The sequence below is a fragment of the Chiloscyllium plagiosum genome, unplaced genomic scaffold (assembly GCF_037043375.1).
Source record: "Chiloscyllium plagiosum isolate Xiang-an unplaced genomic scaffold, Cpla_swu_hap1 HiC_scaffold_10, whole genome shotgun sequence".
NCBI classification, from domain to species: domain Eukaryota; kingdom Metazoa; phylum Chordata; class Chondrichthyes; order Orectolobiformes; family Hemiscylliidae; genus Chiloscyllium; species Chiloscyllium plagiosum.
Genome location: NW_028270148.1, coordinates 53843513 through 53863977, shown reverse-complemented (window position 1 = coordinate 53863977; position 20465 = coordinate 53843513). Strand labels below are relative to the sequence as shown.

The window sequence follows — 20465 nt, the reverse complement described above, 5'->3', positions numbered from 1 at the left end:
CTTGGTGCTGTGAGGCAGTAGTACTAACCACTGAGTCACCGTTCCACCCCATGAATGAGCTAAAAAAAATGGATTGAGGGTTATTGCAAATAAATTTTCATCTCCATAAAAATTCTAAAGATCTTTAGATATTCTAAAGTAAACTGTAATGTTATACTAATCGTGGAATGGGAATACTCAGTTGACATTATCTAGTCCAGAGTTAGAAGTTGTAGCAAATGGAATATTCAATATTGGATGGTTTACCTTCCTTATCTATTTTGCAACTGGATGAGATCATGCAAATAAGTTTCAAGAGTAAATAGAATTTTTTCAAGTTAAAGTTTAACCAAACAGATAAAAGTAATATGTGACAGGTCTGTCAGTTTACCAGTGGAAAATTAACATACTGATAATGATAGCTTAAACACTGCTTATTAACAAGCAAAGCAAACAAACAATGAGTAATCTGAAAATCCAGTTTGTTGGAAGTTTTATACAGGAATAAACTTGGAGCTCAGCAGATTGTTCAGATTTATGGCAGACCTGAACAGTTAATGTCAGATATATTTGAATACATTTTCTAAACTGTAAACAAACTCATTGGAGATCTTTGCAAGTTCTAGTGCAAGGATTAAGGTCAAACACAGCACTAGATTACAACCTGCATGTCATGAAATGCTTACTATCCTATTCTTACAGCACTTAATTTAAAAGTTTTATTTACCTGAAATATGTAACAATACATTGCAGTGATTGAGTTTGAGACTAACTAAGGATATTTGAAGAAAACTTAATGCAATATTCACTTCTGAAAAGGTGACTGTTACTGGGATAGGATTCCTTAACGGACACAGTCCTCCAGTGTCCAAAGTCTGTTTCAAAAGAGGACAATCGACAAGCAGGAATACAGGTAAATATGATCACTAGCTCAATAATTCAATTGTGTTTGCTAGCTCTGCATCTGAAAAATCACAAAATGTACAACTTTTTCCCTGCCTCAACTCATGAAATGGTCTGTATGAACTGCAAGTTTCTGTCTAAATGATATAAGTTCTAGCTGATGAATATGAAAATTTAATCTGACCCTAAATTGATCTTCTAATATATTTTGAATCATTTATTTTGAATATCTTTCAGATTTTCAGCTGTTCATCCTGATGTGTTATGCCTGAAATCACCTTCATTCCCAGGCGTTTAGTAAATCTGAATGGCTTGCTTTTCTGCACCAGGCACACTGATATTAGAAAGCATCAGTTTGAGAGTTGGTTAAACATTACATTCTGTTGGGAGGTTTCAGTGTCCAAATATGAACTGAGGAATTTTGTAGACATTTTAGCAATATATGTTTGGCCTTCCCTTCCTTTGTATTGATCTGGCATAAACTCCAGTTAGTTATCTTTTTAAGTGAATTAAAATGACCTCTCAATAGGGATTTGTCAGTTTAATTGTGTTTTTAACACTCTCCACCACTATTAAGCAAACAAATACATCAAAAGTTGTCTCAGGCACTGTAGCATGATTTAGGACTGTCAACCATGTGTTCTACCTGAACAGAAATTGGCTTAAGACTGTTCAAGCAAGATAGGCCTCATCAGTATGATGTTTTTAACCACTGTTCACCATATTGTGTTAATAGTAATGGTTTAATAATTAGTTGCTCACTGAGGACTTATTATCTCCATTGGTTAGCTTATTTAAAGCAATAGAACATATTATAAGTTATGAAGCAGACAGTGCAGGAAACCAGTTGATTTCTGCATGTGCAGCTTGCAAATCCAAACCAGATTTAGTGCCAGGAAGAGTCTGGCTTGGATTATAAATACACAATGCATGAAGTCCTTAAAGTTCAACTCTCTTAAAAGCAAAGTACAGTGGAGTCACATGTAGACAGGGTAGTGAAGAAAGCATTTGGTACACTTGCCATTATTGCCATGGAGTATAGGAGGTAGGAGGTCATGTTGTGGCTGTACAGAACATTGGTTAGGCTACTTTTGGAATACTGCATTTGATTCTGATGTCCCTGCTATAGGAAAGATATTGTTAAACTTGAAAGGGTTCAGAAAAGATTTAAAAGGATGATGCCAGGGATGGAGGATTTGAGCTATCGGGAGAGTCTTAATAGGCTGGGGCTACTTTCCCTGGAGTGTCGGAGGCTGTGGGGAGATCTCATAGAAGTTTATAAAATCATGACGGGTACAGATACGGTGAAAAGTCAGGGTAGGAGAGTCCAAAACCAGAGGGCATAGGTTTATGGTGAGAAGGGAAAGACTTGAAAGGGAGCTAAGGGGCAATGGTCCGTTTATGGAATGAACCGCTAGAGGAAGTGGTAGAGGCTGGTAGAACATTTAAAAGGCATCTGGATTGGTGTATGAATAGGAAGGGTTTGGAGGGATATGGGATAAATGCTGACAGATGGGACTGGATTAATTTAGGATATCTGGTTAGCATGGATGAGTTGGACCAAAGGGTCTGTTTCCATGCTGTATATCTCTGCCCAGGACAGTAAGAAACTACAGAAGATGGTGTGCACAGCCCAGACCATCACAGAAGCCATCTTTCCTTTTGGGGACTTTGTTTACACGGGTCACTGCTGCGGAAAGGCTGTCAACATCATCAAAGACCCATCACATCCTGGTAATGACCTCCTACAACCTCTTCTGTAAGGCAATAGATACAGAAGCTTGACCCTTTCACATCTTTCTCGACACTTTTACAAACTGTTGGCGCTTAATATAAACAAAACTCATCATCTTATGATCTGACTGTTCTATATATCTGTTTGCAAATATTTACCTTGTCAGGGTGAGAGTCATTCTTTTAACATTTGTTTCACTAGTGTGTGACAATTTATATAGTCCCACAATCCAACATTGTTTCTTCAAATGTATTGCAGGCAATATGTCACAGACATGATTGCATTCTGTCTTTTCTTTTTCCATATAGACTCGGCAGGTTTTGAATTTGTGTCCTAAAAATACACAAATGCATTTCTTTTGCATTTGTAAGAACAGATGGATATTCTGTGCATTTTTTCTTAATTCCTATTTTGGGAAAGCATATATTTCCCAAGCACTGTTTCCACACATGAGAATATCTAACATCAATACTCAACACTGTAAGTCAAGGAGCAGTAAGTGCATTGATGTGGTGCAATCATTGAATAGGCAACATACAGTTAAAGCACTTGGCAGTTGAGTCCAATGAAATCATGTCAGAGTCACATGACTCGAAATTCTGTGTGTCGAAGTCATCAGCCATTCCTGCCAGCAGAATATCAAATCCCATTCAGCAATGCCTAAGATAAACCAAACATTCACACAATTTTTCCTTTATCAGTGTTTGCTGATACCAAAACCGTGGGTCCCCCACCCCTGTGAGCTCACCCGGAAAGGGCATGCACATGGTTCCAGGCCCTCTATGCTGTTGCGTCATGTGCATGTGCACATAACAGGCATTATGTTGTTGTGAAGGGTCACTGAACCTGAACGTTAACTCTGATTTCTCTCCATAGATACTGCCATACTCACTGAACTTTTCCAGTAGTTTCTGTCTTTTTTTCTGATTTACAGCATCCGCAGTTCTTTCCATTTTTATTTATGTTGAAAGGAGGTTCAGTGGCAGAAAAGACATCCAGCATCCGGGGAGTGGGGGTTATCGAAGAGTGGGGTTGGGAGAAAACCAAGGGACTGGGTCTTGGGGTGGATCAGGATCGAATGAGCTCCTCACATTCTCCTCATCGACCTATCCTCCTCCTCTTCCTCCAACACTTTCTCATCCCCACACACACAGTCCTCCAGTTCTCTCTAGGGTCCCGATGGTAAACCTTTTTCAACCCCACCGTTGCCCTGATCGTCTGCCCTACAGTGTCCCAATTGATACCTTCACCACACCCCCTCACCTCTCCCTTCCCTCACCTCTCTCTCCCTCACACCCCTCTGTTCCCCACACCTCTCTTACCCCTGCACACCCCTCCCCCTCATCCCTCTCCGCCCTCGACCCCTCTCCCCTTCTCCCTCCCCTACATCCCTCCTTTCCCCACATCTCTTCCCTCCCCCCCACCACCTGCATCTCTCTCTCTTCCTCCTGCACCCCCCATCTCATAATAACCTCCCTACCCCAGCTGCCAATTACCGTACTGCATATGCTCTTCTGAGTCAGCAAACACAACTTCTTTTAAACCTGTAACCTATACTGTATAGATTAGATTAGATTACATTAGATTACATTACAGTGTGGAAACAGGCCCTTCGGCCCAACAAGTCCACACCGACCCACCGAAGCGCAACCCACCAATACCCCTACATTTACCCCTTACCTAACACTACGGGAAATTTTAGCATGGCCAATTCACCTGACCTGCACATCTTTGGACTGTGGGAGGAAACCGGAGCACCTGGAGGAAACCCACGCAGACACGGGGAGAACGTGCAAACTCCACACAGTCAGTTGCCTGAGGCGGGAATTGAACCCGGGTCTCTGGCGCTGTGAGGCACAAGGAGTGACCAGGTTGCAATCAGCAGAAACACAAACTGGGACATATAAATTCTCAGGGTCTTGTTTGGAAATGCTCTGTAACTTTTTGCCTTTTCTTTTAAACTTATAACCTGTCCAGATGGCAGAAAGATAAAGGGTATTTCCATTCAAGACTCTTGTTAGAACCCTTACTGAGGTTTTCACTATTGTTTATGTTTTTTTTCAATTTTTGTTTGGAGTTATGAATTGTGTGCTTTGGGACAGCTTGTGTTAAAAAAAAGAACAGATTAACAAAGCAGAGTTTGTTTGAGGCCAGGCCTGGAGATTAATTGCAAGCAGACTCTTGATTTAAGGGATTCCTTTCAGACACAGACACAGACACAGCAACCCCAGGAAGAGCATTCTGTTTAAACAGATAGCAGAAGTTGGCTAGTAACGAAGTCAGTACCTGAGAATCAAATCCAGCAAGTCTAGAATAGACCCTATGCTCAGTTGGCATTATTGAATGGTGATTTAGGCCTTGGGAAAGAATAGTCCGTTTCCCAGGACAGAACTAGAATTTAATTTTTTTTTAAAGCTATGTTTTCTGGAAAACAAGATTGGCTGCTGACAAGATAGCATGAAGATTTGAAAGCTTCCTGCCTAATGTGCTAAATCAGCTTCCAGAAGCCCAAAGAATAGAAAGCTGAGTTAGAAATGTTACAACCTATACCTAAGTAAACAGAGTAGATAACCCTCATTGGCTGTTCCAGAAAAGCAACCAGAGTTCACATTTATGCCTGTGAAACAATGCATTGTGAAAGCCATTTAAGTAATGACCAGTTTTATTATTTTCTTTTATTTATCCCTTAACTGTGTTTGTCTCTATCTTTTGTGTGAATTGGGACTGAAAACAAATGTTTCAGGTTTAAACCATAGGCATTAATCGGCTTACCTTGTTTATTTTTTCCTTGTGTATTTAGTAAACAGCTGTCTTATGTTTGAGATTTTGTTTGTGACTGGAATTAATTATCTGTAGAATCTGGAGTTAGTTATTCAAAAGTCTGGTTAGGAACCACGGGGTCTTTGATGGTTAGTTTTATTGTGATGCAAATACAGAGGCTGATTTAGTTTGGCTGCCTTCATTTCATAACACACTGTTACAGTAATTCTCCACTCTCTCTCTGCCTGCTGTGCACTCACATGGCTCAGCTTGACTTAAATTTCTCAGGGACTTCCTTGCAACTTACTAATAGAGACTTTAATAAATATTTATTTCTAATTCTTAGTGAAGACACATATAAATTCCCAACTTCCCCCCCATACTAAAACAAAATTTCATGAAAATTTCAAACCTCATGATAAATTGTCACTCACATTTGGAAATATGTTATATTTTTATGGACAATGTGGAAAACTGAAGATATTGAACATTTGGACACTTTCTGGAATAAAAACGATTGAGTTCCCTTAATTACTGGATCCTGCCTTTGTAAGCAACAATGTGGCCTCTGATGTTGGTCACCTTGCAGCTCTGACTGTATTTGATTTCTGTTTTAAGTTTAAATGAAACAGAGAAAAAAAAGCAGTAGTAATTAGCAGTAAGGCTGCTAGACCTCTTTTTCTCCTGGTTGAAGTTTAGCAACCTGATAAAATCAACACCTCTATTTTGGCCTGAAAAGCTAAACTGTGACAATCATCCAAAAACTTGGATTCGCCTTGATTTCCAATTGAACTGAAGCTTTGTTTAAAAGATCTTTCTTTGATATATGAATTACAATTGTCATGTGTAGTCAAGTACAGGAGTACAGTGAAAGGTTCACAATATTGCCTCTCATAGCGCCATCTTAGGTACAAAGTACCTAGGTATAAATTTTAGATACAAAAGGAGGGATATAGATGAAAGAAAGTAGCATAACCTTACAGTGATTCATAGTATAAGTTAGAATTAAGGCACAGTTAAAAGGAGAAACATTGCAGTCAGATAAACAGATTTAAGATAAACATTACATTGCATTAGGTCTGCGCAGGGGCTTCCACACGTGGTCTGACCGGTCTCATAAGCCACTGAACGCCCACATCAGATGCCAGTCCAACAACTGTACCCCGCTCCACTCTGTGCAACCAGCCCACTCTGCTTCTGCTCTCAGCCACTCCACACCTCCAGCCCGCTCTGATGTGGCTCTCAGACACTCCACACCACTCCAGGCCTCTATCCCGCTTTGCTCCGGTCTCAGTTGCTCCAAGGTACATTTTCTCATCAAAACAAACTTTAATATTTTAGAAAAAATGAGAGACAGAAGAAAAAAGATACGTCCATCAGCAGTTAAATTCAACAATTCAATAAAATTCAACAAGCCTAATGGGTTATGAGAATTCATCAATATTTGTGGGCGGCACGGTGGCACAGTGGTTAGCACTGCTGCCTCACAGCGCCAGAGACCCGGGTTCAATTCCCGCCTCAGGCGACTGACTGTGTGGAGTTTGCATGTTCTCCCCGTGTCTGCGTGGGTTTCCTCCGGGTGCTCCGGTTTCCTCCCACAGTCACAAAGATGTGCAGGGTCAGGTGAATTGGCCAAACTAAATTGCCCGTAGTGTTAGATAAGGGGTAAATGTAGGAGTATGGGTGGGTTTCGCTTCGGCGGGTCGGTGTGGACTTGTTGGGCCGAAGGGCCTGTTTCCACACTGTAATCTAATCTAATATTTTCTTTATTTGCAGACCATTGGTCTATAGATTTTTCCCCAAAAAAGTCATCAGCAGGATGTGAACATAGGAGGTATGGTTAGTAAGTTTGCAGATAACACCAATATTGGTGATGTAGTGGACAGTGAAGAAGGTTACCTCAGAGTACAACAGGGCCTTGATCTGATGGACTGATGGGCCAGGAATGGCAGATGGAGTTTAATTTAGATAAATATGAAGTGCTGCATTTTGGAAAGGCATATCAGGACAGGACTTATACACTTAATGATAAGGTCCTGGGAAGCTGAACAAGGAGACCTTGGAGTGCAAGTTTATTGTTCCTTGAAAGTAGAGTCACAAGTAGGCAGGATAGTGATGGAGATGTTTGGTATGCTTTCCTTTATTGGTCAGTGCATTGAGTATAGGTGTTGGGAGGTCATGTGGTGGCTGTATAGGACATTGGTTAGTCCATTTTTGGAATACTGCATTCAATTCTGGTCTCCCTCCTATAGGAAAGATGTTGTAAATCATGAAAGGGTTCAGAAAAGATTTACAAGGATGTTGCCAGGGTTGGAGGGTTTGAGCTATAGGGAGAGGCTGAACAGGCAGGGGCTATTTTCCCTGGAGTGTCGTAGGCTGAGGGGTGACCTTATAGAAGTTTATAAAATCATGAAGGCCATAGATAGGGATAGCGGAGTGCAAAGGTAGAGGGCATACTTTTAAGGTGAGAGGGGAAATATTTAAAAGGGACATCATGGGCAGAGGGTAGTGCATGTATGGAATGAGCTGCCAGAAGAAGGGGTGGAGGCTGGTACAATTATAATATTTAAAAGGCACCTGGATGGGTACACGAATCGGAAGGATTTAGTGGGATATAGGCCAAATGCTAGAAAATGGGATGAGATTAATTGAGGATATCTGGTCAACATGGATGAGTTGCACCAAAGATTCTGTTTCCGTGCTGTACAACTGTACAGCTCTATGCCCCTCTGAGTGTTTATGTTGAGATTAAAAGGGAATATAGTTCAAATTTTAGATTGGATCTTAGGTCTTAATCAGTTTTGTCACTTCTTTAAGATTAGGTTTTGTGAAATAATAGAGTATTTTGAATTTGTTGAAGAAGTCTGGTATAAGTCTCTTACTCTGGATACCAGTACCAAAGGGAAACAATTGGCCATTTCAGTGATTGAATATTTATCTTCAGCCACTTACTTATAGTTACAACTACAATTTGATATGTGGCTTTTTCCTTGCAAGCTCCTTTTTCAGACTCCAATAAGTTTCATGGGTTACTCTCACAACTTCCAGCATTGCAAATTACCTGTCCCACTTTGTTTTAATAGAAACACTTTGACCTTCAGTCTTCACCTTCACCCTCAGTTCTTCACTTACTGATCTTTGTGGAGGTCTTGAGGCATTCCTAGCTTTCCATTCTTTACTATGGCTACTTGCTTCCTTCCACCTGACTACTGCCTAAATTTAAAAAAACTATTTTTCTAATCAACCTACACAATATTATTACACACATCTGGAGCAGGTGGATTTGAACATGGGCCTCTGGGTCCAGGGGTAGGGGCACTACCCTGCACCACAAGAGGGCTCCTCCAGAACACTTTCTATCCCTTTCAAATTTATGAGGTGACAGAAAAAAAGGTTTAATCATATAGGTTAGCTCGTAATCATCAGCCATTAATGCTGCTTGTCCAGCAATTGGAATAATGTGGAGTATAGATAGAGTTAATGGTAGTTGTCTTTTCCCTAGGATGGGGGCTTTCAAAAGTAGGGGGCACATTTTTAAGGTGAGAGGAGAGAGATTTTAAAAAGACAAGAAGGGCAATTATTTTCCACAGAGGGTGGTTCGTGTGTAGAATGAACTTCCTGAGGAAGTGGTGGATGTGGGTACAACATTTAAAAGACATTTGGATAAGTACACAAATAGGAAACATTTGGAAGAATATGGGCCAAACACAGGCAAGTGGGATTAGTTTATTTTGGAAAACTTAGTTGGCATGGACGAGTTGGACAGAAGGGTCTGTTTCCGTGCTGTACGACTCTAATTTGAACCTTTTAGTCCTCAACATGTGCTTTATTATGGAAAATAGTGAGTTTTTAAATTCATCTAAGAGAATATTCTGTTTAAGATCTGCACAGACCCTCTTTGGTGCAATAGTAGTGTCCCTACCTCTGGACCAGGAATCCCGGATTTAGGTTTCACCAACTCCAGAAGTGTGTAATATTATCTATGAACAGGTTAATTTGAAAAATAAGTTAAATTTAAAAAGAATTTCATACATGGTTTCAGCTCCTAATGTTTGTATCCACCTGTCAAAATTACTTTATGTAACTCTTCTAAAATCAGTATAGGAGAAAGTGAGAACTGCAGATGCTGGAGATCAGAATCAAAAAGTGTGGTGCTGGAAAAGCACAGCTGGTCAGGCAGCATCCAAGGAGCAGGACAGTTGACATTTCGAGCATCAGCTGTGCATCGACGAACAGCTTTTGCTCGAAACATCGACTCTCCTGCTCCTCGGATGCTGCCTGACTGATTTTGCTTTTCCAGAGCCACAATTTTTGACACTAAAGTCAGTATAGGTCATGTCCAGGATATTTCCTTAAATTTCAACACTTTTGCCTATATGCACTTTTGCACTTATTCATATGCAACCATTGTAGTTTTTTTTAACAGTGCAATAATCCCTAAAAACCTCCTTGAACAGTGTTTTACTTGTTGACTTACTCTGTTTGTGCAGTGCCCAGGCTCTCTTTGACCAAATAATCTGTCAGCTATTTTCCATAATGAATGCCTCCACATCCTTTTTATCAAACCTTGTCCAGACCTAAAAAATTTAAATATTCCTTTACCGAACTTTAGATTATGACTCGGATTTACCTTTTCAGATTTTGCATCAGCATCTCATGTTTCTTTTTACACAAATGTCATTGAAAGCTGATACTCATGTTTCTCTCTTTCTTTCTGTCTCTTGCCTTCCTTTCCTTTCCCTTTGCAATTGTAATTCTCGTTTTCTAATTTCTATTTCCATTTTTAATTCATCTCCCCTTCTTTATCTTTTTCTGCTTTTTTAAAAATCCTTTTTTTTGAAATTCCCTCTTCAGCTTTTTCATAACTTCTTCATGTCAACCATAATCAAATATCACCTCATTCTGATGTTTCACTACCCAGAGTACCTAATCCCTCTTGTATTTCTAATAATTCCAAATGCTCTATCAGTACTTTAACTCTATACCCCAACATAATGACAGTCTCATTGAACTGGCAAAGGCAACATTTATTGTCCATCCCAAGCAAATTACAGCAGAAACATTGTATAAATTGATGGCAGTTTTCAGCCTTTGCCAACAATTCATACAATATGAAAATAATAAATAGTTCACAGTTAAAATTATAGCTAATTTATTTTGAGTACAGATTAGCAAGGTTAGATCACATGAAATACAGGAAGAAGCATCCACTTGGCTACAGAATGGCTCGAAAATAAAGGACAGAGGGTGGTGGTAGAGGGTGATTTTTCAGACTGGAGGCCTGTGACCAGAAGTGTGCCACAAGGATCTCTGCTGAGTCCACTGCTCTTAGACATTTATATAAATGATTTGGATGTGAAAATAGGAGGTATAGTTAGTAAGTTTGCAGATGACATCAAAATTGGAGATTTAGTGGACAGTGAAGAAGGTAACCTCAGATTACAAAGGGATCTTGATCACATGAGCCAATGGACCAAGGTGTGGCAGATGGAGTTTAATTAGATAAATGTGAGGTGCTGCATTTTGGAAATACAAATCAGGGCAGGACTTATACACTTAATGGAAGGTCCTGAGGAGTGTTTCTAAACAAAGAAACCTTGGAGTGGAGTCACAGGTAGACAGGTTAGTGAAGAAGGCGTTTCGTATGCTTGCCTTTATTAGTCAGAGCATTGAGTATAGGAGTTGGGAGGTCATGTTGCAGCTGTGCAGGGCATTATTTGGCCACTTTTGGAATATTATGTGCAATTCTGGTCTCCATCCTATAGGAAGAATATTGTGAAACTTGAAAGGGTTCAGAAAAAATTTACAAGGATGTTGCCAAGGTTGGAGGGTTTGAGCTATATGGAGAGACTGAATAGGCAAGAGTTGTTTTCCCTAAAGCGTCAGAGACTAAGGAGTGACCTTATAGAGGTTTATAAAATCTTGAAGGGCATGGATAGGGTCGATAGACAAGGTCTTTTCCCTGGGGTGGGGGAGTCGAGAACTAGAGGGCCTAGGTTTAGGGTGAGAGAGGTAAGATTTTTTTTTTGATTAGATTAGATTAGATTAGATTAGATTAGATTACAGTGTGGAAACAGGCCCTTCGGCCCAACAAGTCCACACCGACCCGCCGAAGCGAAACCCACCCATACCCCTACATTTACCCCTTACCTAACACTACGGGCAATTTAATATGGCTAATTCACCTGACCCTGCACATCTTTGTGATGTGGGAGGAAACCGGAGCACCCGGAGGAAACCCACGCAGACACGGGGAGAACGTGCAAACTCCACACAGTCAGTCGCCTGAGTTGGGAATTGAACCCGGGTCTCTGGCGCTGTGAGGCAGCAGTGCTAACCACTGTGCCACCGTGCCGCCCACAAAAGAGACCTAATGGGCAAGATAACATATAATCCTGAAAAATAGTTTCTGAACAAAAAATTTATTTACATATAAACAGAAAATGCTGCAAAAGGTTGGCAGGCCCATGGAGACTGATAAACTTTTGAAATAGCTGCCTGGTATATTAAAATATCCACCAACTAATTTTCTCAAAATACTTCAAAACATATTTGAACTTGAAATGAGTAGCTTCTGCTCTCAAGCAAACTGCTCAGAAACATAACCAACTATTTTTTTCACCATTACTTGTTCTGAAGAAGGTTCACTGGACTCAAAACATTAATTCTACTTTCTCTCCAAAGATGTTGCCAGACATGCTTGTTTCTTCAGCAATTTGTGTTTTTGTTTACATCACTATGTTGAACAGGATAATTTATGTGCATGCAGCTGAATATTAGCATATTTAGTAGTATGACAGAAGCCTCTTTTCAAGACAATACTCATTTGTAAAAGTGATGTCAGCATTGAATTGTTATGTGTGTGCAATACAGTTCAATTTCTTTCAGTAGAGTGGCACTCTGAGATACTTTATTATATTTACAAATTTACATTCTATTTACAAGCTATATTTACATTTTATGGCAAAACTGCAAGGAGCCCATGAATGAATAATAAATATTCCACCCTCCTAAATCTAAGTAGAGAGATACCTAAGAGCATTGTTTTTACATTTTCACACTGGAGCATCAAGCTCAAGCCACCCCAAGTTACTTCCATGTATTCATTGCTACAATCATATAGCCACCCAAATGATGACAGTTAGTAACCCGTCATCAAATCAATACCACCCAAAGGTTCTCTGTAAAAGAGAAACATCATAGGTATCTTTTCATGCTTTTCCACTCCCTTCATGTATTTATTTTCATAACAAACGGTTGATATTTGAACGATCTTATATCAACTCTTTTAAACTGGCAGAATTACGTTCAGTGTAAAATACATTTTCGTTCAGTACATATGTGAGCAGCTGTGGTTGCAACTTTCATCTACAGTACAAGCTTGTGAGTTCCAGACCTCCTTCAAAGCTGACACTGGTACTGAAGGAACCTGGATAAGGGGGTTAAACCGCGACAGATCTCGCTCTCAGCTGGATGTAGAGGAAAAAAAATCCCATGGCATTATTTAAAAGAACAACAGGGAAGTCAATATTTACCCCCACAGAAAGAAAACAGATGATGGCATCCCATTGTTCTTGGAGGGAATTTGCTGTGATTCCTGTGTTTACAACAGTGGCAGGACTTGAGAGGTACCTCACCGACTGTGAGGCACTAGTGTCATGTACCGTGTTTGTGAAGAGCGCTGACTATCTGCGTTTCTGTTCCCAATCCCCGAAAACCCCATAAACACAGAACATTAAACCTTCCCGAAGGTGGTGCCAGCAGCTCGCTGTGTGAGCGGCTCAGGGACACATTCTGCTCATTTCCTGAGACGGAGCGTGGAGGAGGACACCGAGCATCATTCTCCAGGAGCTAGAGCCGGAGGCGCTCTTCTCCCGCCCGGGCAACAGGAGCCGCGGCCCCCGGTAGGAAACATTGCCCCCCCCCGGGGGGGGGGGGAGGAACTGGCTGACCATCCCCATCCCCCCGCCTCATCCTGCTCCCGCGGGCCCAGGCCTGCTCGCTCCTGGCGGCGGAACCCAACCGAAGGGGAGGGCCCAGCTTTCGGGCCTGGGCCTGGGCTTATACTGCAGGCTCCTAGCGCCGGCCTGCACCCGACACCCCCTACAGCCGTGCACCGCCCTCACCGCAGACATCATCTTCCAAGTATGGGCCCCGCCGCCCCACACAGCACCCCCTATACCCTCCACCACCCCCTATACCGTCCATCACCCCCATACCCCCACACCCTCCATCAACCCCTATACCCCCTATAACCTCCATGACCCCCTATAACCTCCATCACCCCCTATACTCCTTATAACCTCCATACCCCCCATCACCCCCTATAACTTCCATCACCCCCTATACCCCCATCAACCCCTACACCCCCCATACCCTCCATCATCCCTATACCCCCATAACCTCCATCACCCCCATAACCTCCATCACCCCCATAACCTCCATCACTCCCTTTACCCCGCTATACCGCCCTCACCTCTATACCCCCTCACCCCTATACCCTCCATCACCCCCTATATCCCCATCACCCCCACATTCCGTATATCCCCATATCCCACTGCACCCCCAATCAGCTCCTATACCCCATCATCCCCTACAGTCCATATATCCCCATCACCCACTGCACGCCTCCCAACACCCCCTATACCCTCCCAACACCCTCTATACCCCTCCCATCACCCCGTATACCCCCATCACCCCGTATACCCCCATCACCCCGTATACCCCCATCACCCCTACACCCCCATAACCCCCTACACCCCCATCACCCCCTACACTCCCTATACCCCCATCACCACCTACACTCCCTATATCCCCATCGCCCCCTATACCCCCATCACCTCCTATACCCCCATCACCACCTACACTCCCTATACCCCATCACCCCCTATACCCCCATCACCCCCTATACCCCCATCACTCCCTATACCCTCATCACCACATATAGCCTCCCTCACCACCCATACCTCCCATCACCACCCATACCCACCATCACCTCCTATACTGCCCATCACCTCCTATACCTCCATCACCCCCTGTCCCTCCCATTCCCTCCATCACCCCTATAACCTCCATCACCCCCCTATACCCCCATCACCTCCTACACTCCCAAAAACCTCCATCACCCCCTATCCACTCCATCACCCCCATACCCTCCATCAGCCCCTATACCCTCTTCACTCCATACCCTCCATCACCCCCATAACCTCCATCACCCCTATACCCCGATCAGCCCCTATACCCCATCACCCCCTACACTTCCTATACCCGACCACCCCCTACCTCCTATATCCCCATCAGCCACTGCACCCCTCCCAACACCCCCATGCCCTCCCAACACCCCCTATACCCCCATCACCCCCTATACCCCCCACCAGCCACTATACCCACCATCACCCCCAAGACCCCCCATCACCCCCACACTCCCTATATTTTCCCATATCCCACTGCACCCCCACATCAGTCCCTATACCCTGTCACCCCCTACACTCATCACCTGCTACACTCCCTATATCACCATCAGCCACTGCACCCCTCCCAACACCCTCTATTACCTCCCCATCATCCCATATACCCCCAAAACCCCGTATACCCCCATCACCTCCCTCTATCTCCATTACCCCCATAACCTCCGTCACTCCCTATACCCTCCATCACTCCCTATACCCTCCATCAATCCCTATACCCTCCATCACCCCCTATACTCCTATCACCACCTACACTCCCTATATCCCCATCACCCACTGCACGCCTCCCAACACCCCCAAACGCCCTCTATACCCCTCCCATCACCCCGTATACCCCATAACCCCTTATACCCCCATCACCCTGTATACCCCCATCACCCCTGTTCCCCCTTCACCCCCTACACCCCATCACCCCCTACACTCCCTATACCCTCCATCACCCCCTATACCCCCCTTCATCCCCTGTAACCCCCATCGCCACCTACACTCCCTATACCCCCATACCCCCATCACCACATATACACCCCATCACCACCCATACCCCCATCACCCCCTATACCCCCTATAACCTCCATCGCCCCCTATACCCCCATACACTCCATCACCCCCTATAACCCCCATCGCCCCCTATACCCCCATCACCACCTATACCCCCATCAATTCCTATACCCCCATCAACCCCTATACCCCCATCACTCCCTATGCCCCCTAAAACCTCCATTGCCCCCTATACCCCCCATACACTCCATCACCCCCATAGCCTCCATCACCTCCTATAACCTCCATCACCCCCCAAACCTCCGTCACCCCCTATACTCCCTATAACCTCCATCACCCCCATATACCCCCATCACCCCTACACTCCCTATACCTCCATCACCCCCTATACCTGATCAGCCCGCACACTCCCTATATCCCCATATCCCACTGCACCCCCACCCATCAGCCCTTATACCGCATCACCCCCTAAACTCCCTATATCCCCATCAGCCACTGCACCCCTCCCACTATCCCCATACCCTCCCAACACACCCTATACCCCTGCCATCACCCGATATACCCCCATCACCCCCTATACCACCCAGCACCCCCTATACCACCCATCACCCCCTATACCCCCATCGCCCCTATTCCCCCCATCGCCCCTATTCCCCCCATACCCCCCATCATCACATATACCCCCCATCACCACCTATACCCCCATCACCTCCTATACCCACATCACCACCTACACTCCCTATACCCCCCATCACCCCTATACCCCCATCACCTTCTAGACCCCCATAACCTCCATCACACCCTCTCTCCCCCATACCCTCCATCACCCCATATACCCCCCATAACCTCCATCACCCCCTATACCCAATCAACCCCTATACCCTCCATCATCCCTATACCACATCACCCCTATACCCTCCATCACCCCCTATATCCCCATCACCCCCACATTCCGTATATACCCATATCCCACTGCACCCCCCATCAGCTCCTATACCCCATCATCCCCTACAGTCCATATATCCCCATCACCCACTGCACGCCTCCCAACACCCCCTGCACGCCTCCCAACACCCCCTATACCCTCCCAACACCCTCTATACCCCTCCCATCACCCCGTATACCCCCATCACCCCGTATACCCCCATCACCCCGTATACCCCCATCACCCCGTATACCCCCATCACCCCGAATACCCCCATCACCCCGTATACCCCCATCACCCCGTATACCCCCATCACCCCGTATACCCCCATCACCCCGTATACCCCCATCACCCCTACATCCCCATAACCCCCTACACCCCCATCACCCTCTACACTCCCTATACCCCCATCACCACCTACACTCCCTATATCCCCATCGCCCCCTATACCCCCATCACCTCCTATACCCCCATCACCACCTACACTCTCTATACCCCATCACCCCCTATACCCCCATCACCCCCTATACCCCCATCACCCCCTATACCCCCATCACTCCCTATACCCTCATCACCACATATAGCCTCCCTCACCACCCATACCTCCCATCACCACCCATACCCACCATCACCTCCTATACTGCCCATCACCTCCTATACCTCCATCGCCCCCTATCCCTCCCATACACTCCATCCCCCCATAACCTCCATCACCCCCTGTCCCTCCCATACCCTCCATCACCCCCTATAACCTCCATCACCCCCCTATACCCCCATCACCTCCTACACTCCCAAAAACCTCCATCACCCCCATAACCTCCATCACCCCTATACCCCGATCAGCCCCTATACCCCATCACCCCCTACACTTCCTATACCCGACCACCCCCTACCTCCTATATCCCCATCAGCCACTGCACCCCTCCCAACACCCCCAAACGCCCTCTATACCCCTCCCATCACCCCGTATACCCCATAACCCCTTATACCCCCATCACCCTGTATACCCCCATCACCCCTGTTCCCCCTTCACCCCCTACACCCCATCACCCCCTACACTCCCTATACCCTCCATCACCCCCTATACCCCCCTTCATCCCCTGTAACCCCCATCGCCACCTACACTCCCTATACCCCCATACCCCCATCACCACATATACACCCCATCACCACCCATACCCCCATCACCCCCTATACCCCCTATAACCTCCATCGCCCCCTATACCCCCATACACTCCATCACCCCCTATAACCCCCATCGCCCCCTATACCCCCATCACCACCTATACCCCCATCAATTCCTATACCCCCATCACCCCCTATACCCCCATCACTCCCTATGCCCCCTAAAACCTCCATTGCCCCCTATACCCCCTATACACTCCATCACCCCCATAGCCTCCATCACCTCCTATAACCTCCATCACCCCCCAAACCTCCGTCACCCCCTATACTCCCTATAACCTCCATCACCCCCATATACCCCCATCACCCCCTACACTCCCTATACCTCCATCACCCCCTATACCTGATCAGCCCCCACACTCCCTATATCCCCATATCCCACTGCACCCCCACCCATCAGCCCTTATACCGCATCACCCCCTAAACTCACTATATCCCCATCAGCCACTGCACCCCTCCCACTATCCCCATACCCTCCCAACACACCCTATACCCCTGCCATCACCCCATATACCCCCATCACCCCCTATACCACCCATCACCCCCTATTCCCCCCATCGCCCCTATTCCCCCCATCGCCCCTATTCCCCCCATCGCCCCTATTCCCCCCATACCCCCCATCATCACATATACCCCCCATCACCACCTATACCCCCATCACCTCCTATACCCACATCACCACCTACACTCCCTATACCCCCCATCACCCCTATACCCCCATCACCTTCTAGACCCCCATAACCTCCATCACACCCTCTCTCCCCCATACCCTCCATCACCCCATATACCCCCCATAACCTCCATCACCCCTTATACCCAATCAACCCCTATACCCTCCATCATCCCTATACCACATCACCCCTATACCCTCCATCACCCCCTATATCCCCATCACCCCCACATTCCGTATATCCCTATATCCCACTGCACCCCCCATCAGCTCCTATACCCCATCATCCCCTACAGTCCATATATCCGCATCACCCACTGCACGCCTCCCAACACCCGCTATACCCTCCCATCACCCCCTATACCCTCCCATCACCCCCTATACCCTCCCATCACCCCCTATACCCTCCATCACCCCCCATACCCCCATCACCCACTACACTCCCTATACCTCCATCACCCCCTATACTCCCCATCACCCCCCACATTCCCTATATCCATATATCCCACTGCACCCCCATCAGCCCCTATACCCCATCACCCCTACACTCCCTATATCCCCATCACCCACTGCATGCCTCCCAACACCCCCATACCCTCCCAACACCCCCATACCCTCCCAACATACTCTATACTTATACCCCATATACCCCCATCACCCCATAAACCCCCATGAGCCCATATACCCCCATCAGCCCATATACCCCATCACCCCCTATACCTCCTATACCCACCATCACCCCCTATACCCCCCATTGCCACCAACACTCCCTATACCCCCATCACCACATATGCCCCCCATCACCACCTATACCCCCCATCACACCTATACCCCCATAACCTCCATCTCCCCCTATACCCCCATACACTCCATCACTCCTATAACGTCCATCACCCCCTATACCCCACCATACCCTCCATCACCCCCGATAACCTCCATCACCCCCTATACCCCATCACCCCCTACACTCCCTATACCTCCATTAGCCCCATACCCTCCATCACACCCCTATACCCCCATCACCCCCTATACCCCCATCACCCCCTATACCCCCATCACCCCCTATACCCCCATCACCCCCTATACCCCCATCACCCCCTATAACCTACATTAACCCCATACCCCCATACACTCCATCACCCCCTATACCCCCATACCCTCCATCACACCCCTATACCCCCATCACCCCCTATAACCTCCATCTCCCCCTATACCCTCCATCACCCCATACCCTCCATCAACCCATCACCCCCTATACCTCCATCACCCCCTATACCTCCATCACCCCCTATACCTCCATCACCCCCTATACCTCCATCAATTCCTATACGCTCCATCACCCCCCATACCCCCATCACCCCCTACACTCCCTATACCTCCATCACCCCCTATACCTCCAACACCCCCTGTACCTCCATCAATCCGTATACCCTCCATCACCCCCTATACCCTCCATCACCCCCTACACCCCTCTCACCCCCTATACCCCCCTCACCCCTCTACCCTCCATTGCCCCCTATGCTCCCCATCACCTCCCACATTCCCTGTATCCATATATCCCACTGTACCCCGCATCAGCCCCTATACCCCTACACTCCCTATATCCCCATCACCCACTGCACGCCACCCAACACCCTCTTTACCCCTCCGATCACCCCATATACCCCTCATCGCCACCTACACTCCCTATACCCCCATCACCCCCTATACCCACATCACCATCTGTACCCCCATCACCTCTTATACCCCCATCACCCCCTATACCCGCATCACCCCCTACACCCCTCATCACCTCCTATACCTCCATCACCCCCATACCTCCCATACCCTCCATCATCCCCGATAACCTCCATCATCCCCGATAACCTCCATCATCCCCGATAACCTCCATCATCCCCTATATCCCACTGTACCCCGCATCAGCCCCTATACCCCTACACTCCCTATATCCCCATCACCCACTGCACGCCACCCAACACCCCTTACACCCTCCCAACACCCTCTTTACCCCTCCCATCACCCCATATACCCCCCATCGCCACCTACACTCCCTATACCCCCATCACCCCCTATACCCACATCACCATCTGTACCCCCATCACCTCTTATGCCCCCATCACCCCCTATACCCGCATCACCCCCTACACCCCTCATCACCTCCTATACCTCCATCACCCCCATACCCCCCATACTCCATCACCCCCATACCCCCCATACTCGATCACCCCCATACCTCCCATACCCTCCATCATCCCCGATACCCTCCATCATCCCCGATACCCTCCATCATCCCCGATACCCTCCATCATCCCCGATACCCTCCATCATCCCCGATACCCTCCA

The 20465-nt window shown here is 46.4% G+C and overlaps 1 protein-coding gene across 2 annotated transcripts in view; it reads left to right on the top strand.

Moving 5' to 3' along the window:
* Positions 1-659: 659 nt before the first annotated feature.
* Positions 660-20465, top strand: part of LOC122552853 (uncharacterized) — a 63150-nt gene continuing 43344 nt past the window's right edge. The window contains exon 1 of one of the 2 annotated variants that reach the window (XM_087991352.1): positions 660-892. The gene's annotated coding sequence lies outside the window, so the exon portion shown is untranslated. Of the gene's footprint in view, positions 893-13141; positions 13282-20465 lie in introns of those variants that run through there. The other variant, XM_043695894.2, reaches the window with a different exon arrangement.